Genomic DNA, 4,477 nt, shown 5'->3' with positions numbered 1-4,477 from the left:
CATTAAATTCTATGACTATTTATTTCGGTTTACTGCATTTTATGAGATATTACGTGGTATTTTCTTCCTATTTGTCTCAGGTAGTCTACTTTGAAGAACAAGTGAAAATGGAAGAAAAGGAGGTGCAAAAAGGAGAGAAAAGGAACCAAATGCCAAAGCCCAGCCCAAAGCGCACAAGTCACCAATGCTGTGCCTGTGACGGACGTCACAGGGTGTGTGACGAGCGTCACGCAAAACAACCTTGTGATGGACGTCACACATGGTGTGACGAGCGTCACACCGTTCCACTACTTTTTTGGCGCAAGTAACGCCCTCAGAAGACTTGAAGAGACGTTGAGGAGTTGGTGTCCTATATCCACGCCGTGCATTTAGCCACGTTGAATACCTTGGGAAAGGAAAAGCAGTTGCCAGCACCAATATAAATAGCTACATCAAAAACCTAAGAGGGTTCCTCGATTCCTCGGTTTTTCCACGCTCACATTGCCGAAGCTTTGCCAATTTTCTTTCTTTTTACGCTTTTGCTTATTTTTCTTTTCCAGCAACTTAACATTGTTTATTTATTTCTTTTGCAAGTTCTACATTCTTTTTCCCTTGCGATTTACCTTTCCCTTTTTAGCATTTAGATATTTTTCGCATAATAGTTTCTACACCGGAAACTATTGTGCAACTTTTTATCGGATCTAACCTTACGTTAGATTCTAGTTTTATTTCCTTGGCTTAATTTATTGTTTAATTGAAGAATCGAAGAACAAATCCTACCGGCTTGTGGTGGAGTGTTCAAGACTATTGTATTACGCATTCAGGTTCTTTAATCATTATTTCATATTTTGTTTCATTATTTATCTATATTATCTGCCTGGAATGAGTCTGTTTATGCATGATATGTATTCTTGTTTATTTAGCATGTCTGGCTAATTCGCCTAGGTATCGGTATGTAAAGTAAGCAGAATAAGGATCAAGACTGAGTCGGTCTATTTAAACTTAAAATTAAAATCAATCTTTTTACGGTCTCAACTTACAGGTTTAATAACAAGATTTTTTACAAAAAGTAAAGGACATAAAGAAGTTAAAATCAATAGAGCGAGAGTTTGAGGTTTTAACTGGACAGTGTAAGTTAGGCATTAATTCTAGATCAGGGCGAGAGCAAGTTTTAGAGTTAATTAAATTCTGACCTTTTCCAAAAAGTATTTTTAAAGATTGAATGTGAGGACGAGAGTTAAGCATTTGGATTTAATTGTATAACCTAAGTCAACAGAGCGAGAGTTTGAGATAAGGGTGTTTAAAACGGTCAGTGTTTTCTTAAAAAGAGTTTCTGCAACTTTATTGCTTTCAAAATATGGTTTTTGACTTAATTATAAGTGACAGCTACATTAATATAAAATCATGGTTTATTCAACAGAGCGAGAGTTTGAGATAAAACCTTTAACCAATAAAGTTAACTGAAACGATTTATTTTAAAACCAAGAAACCGACAAAGACTTGATTCCCTAGTTTTGACGAACTACATACCGATATCCGTTTTATTAATATTTAATTTAGATCTTAGTTTAGCTCTTAGTTTTTCCCCCAAACAATCAAACATTTCTCACCTTAGATTTACGTAGTAACCTTAGATAACGGTATATCGATTCATAAGTCCCTGTGGGATCGATATCTTTTAAAACTACGCGATAGAACTGTGCACTTGCAGTTTGTATCCCATTCTCGACTCACACAGTCGAGCGATCAAGTTTTTGGCGCCGTTGCCGGGGACTTTTATTTAATCGATATCGTAACTCTTCTGTTACGCTGTAGAGACTAAGGTTTCTCTTTCTTCTATTCTTTCTTTCGTTGATTTGTATGCCACGCACTCGCTCACAAGGCGAACCGCTCTATTTACGAATCAACGATATCGAGCTATATCTCCGAGTCTTACGACGAATTCGGGAATATCGTGCTGCAAACAATCTCCCTCCTATAGACTTTCCTGATCTCAAAGATCTTCCTTCTTTAACCGAGATGGCAGAACCAGCTCGTGCTCTTAGAGATTACGCCGCTCCATCGCAAGATGAGCCGCATTCAAGTATTGCTCCGCCCGCAATCGAAGCAAACAACTTCGAACTAAAACCTTCGCTGTTGCAGGCTGTGCAACAGAACAAATTCTCTGGAAATCCTACCGAGGATCCAAACCTTCATTTATCCGTATTTGTCCAATACGCCGATACTGTTAAAGCTAATGGTGTCACTTCAGAGGCAATTCGACTTCGTCTTTTTCCTTTCTCATTAAGAGATAGCGCTAGAAGATGGCTTCAATCTCTCCCTTCCAACTCAGTCACCACCTGGAACAAGTTGAAGAAAGTTTTTCTTGCCCGATACTTTCCGCCAAGCAAAATAGCTATGTTAAGAGCCCAGATAAACGGATTTAAACAGAAAGACAACGAGTCTCTTTTCGAAGCATGGGAAAGATACAAAGACATGATGAGACTTTGCCCACACCATGGTTTGGAAGACTGGTTAGTAATTCACACATTTTATAATGGTCTCTTATACAACACAAGGTTAACAATAGACGCCGCTGCAGGTGGTGCACTAATGAACAAACCTTATGCTGATGCCTACCAGCTTATCGAGAGCATGGCCCAAAACCACTATCAGTGGGGAACCGAACGAACAACGGTGGAAAAACCTCAAACGAAAACTGGCATGTACGAGATAAGTAACCTTGACCACGTTAATGCAAAAGTGGATGCTTTGGTCCAGAAAATTGAAAGTTTAAACGTATCACCTCCAGCCGCCGTGGTTGCTATAACTCGGAATTGCGAGGTCTGTGGAATCCAAGGCCACACTCCTACGGACTGTCAACTTTTGACTGGAATCCAAGCAGAGCAAGTGAACTATGCTCAAGGAAGCCCCTATTCGAATACCTATAACCCAAATTGGAAGAACCATCCAAACTTTTCATATAAGAGTAATAATGCTTTGTACGCACCTGGACAGTCTCCAAATCAAGCCCCATCTATACCTCCGGGATATCAGAAACCAAATCCATCCATGCCTAACAATAATACCCCTAGAAAATCCAACTTGGAAATCATGATGGAAAACTTTATAGCTTCCCAACAACAAACCAATAAAGATTTCTTAAACCAGAACATACACACTGGCGAACAACTTAAACAACTAGCAAGCAAAGTAGATGCCTTGGCTACCCATAACAAAATGCTGGAAACACAAATATCTCAAGTAGCTCAACAACAAGCACTTACTGCTGCCCCAACTGGTACATTCCCTGGACAGCCCCAACCTAATCCGAGAAGCCAAGCTCATGCAATTATATTAAGAAGTGGAACGGAAGTGGAAGGACCGTCTGATCCAAGGATAGAAAACCAAAACCCTAAGAAATCAACTGAGGAAAGTGAACCTAAGGAAAAGGAAGAGAGTAATAAGGAAACCCTAGAAAAGAAGGAACCTTATGTACTTCCACCACCTTACAAACCACCTATCCCTTACCCTCAAAGGCTTGTTAAAACCAAAGATGCAGGCCAATTTAGAAAATTTGTTGACCTCCTTAAACAATTAAACGTTACAATTCCGTTCACCGAAGCTATTACGCAGATGCCCTCATATGCTAAATTCTTAAAAGAAATCCTTTCTAATAAGAGGAAACTTGAGGATAGCGAAACTGTTACACTCCCTGCCGAATGTAGCGCTATAATCCAAAACATGCCTCCTAAACTCAAGGATCCGGGTAGTTTCTCTATACCCTGTCACATAGGAAAATTTGTCATCGACAAAGCTTTATGCGATTTAGGAGCCGGAATTAGCGTTATGCCTTTATCCATATGCAAGAAACTGGAAATGGGAGAATTAAGACCAACCAAAATGTCTGTGCAACTAGCAGATCGTTCCATCAAATATCCTGTAGGAATCCTTGAAAACGTTCCCGTACGCATAGGTCAGTTTTACATTCCCACTGACTTTACAATTATGGACATTAGAGAAGATGATACTACGCCTATTATACTAGGAAGACCGTTCTTAGCAACTGCCGGTGCAATCATAGACGTAAAACGAGGACGACTCACCTTCGAAGTAGGTGAAGAGAAAATTGAATTCATTCTTTCCCAATTCTTGAAAGCACCTGCAATAGAAGATACATGTTACTTCATGGATATCATCGATGAATGCATAAAAGAAGCAGAGTTAGGAGAAGACAAATCATCAGACTATCTTTTAGAGGACAAATCTAACCAATGTTTAGCAATAACACCGGACCCTACGCAATGTCTTAACAAACCAACCCCTGACCTGAAAACACTTCCCAAAAATTTGAGATATGAATTCCTAGACTTAGAACTTGAACGACCTGTGATAGTTAATGCAGATCTAGGAAGACTCGAAACAGAAAAACTCTTACATATCTTAAGGAAGTACCCCACCGCACTAGGATACCACATCACTGATCTTAAAGGAATAAGCCCTTCTATTTGTATGCACC

The 4,477-nt window shown here is 39.5% G+C and overlaps 1 pseudogene; it reads right to left on the bottom strand.

Moving 5' to 3' along the window:
• Nucleotides 1-2,383: 2,383 nt before the first annotated feature.
• On the bottom strand, nucleotides 2,384-2,483 carry LOC127077292 (uncharacterized; annotated as a pseudogene).
• Between the last annotated feature and the right edge of the window lie 1,994 nt (nucleotides 2,484-4,477).

Source organism: Lathyrus oleraceus, chromosome 4 (genome assembly GCF_024323335.1).
Source record: "Lathyrus oleraceus cultivar Zhongwan6 chromosome 4, CAAS_Psat_ZW6_1.0, whole genome shotgun sequence".
In the NCBI taxonomy this organism is placed as follows: domain Eukaryota; kingdom Viridiplantae; phylum Streptophyta; class Magnoliopsida; order Fabales; family Fabaceae; genus Lathyrus; species Lathyrus oleraceus.
The sequence above is the reverse complement of the archived record's forward strand: the minus strand, read 5'-3'. Positions and strand labels throughout refer to the sequence as shown.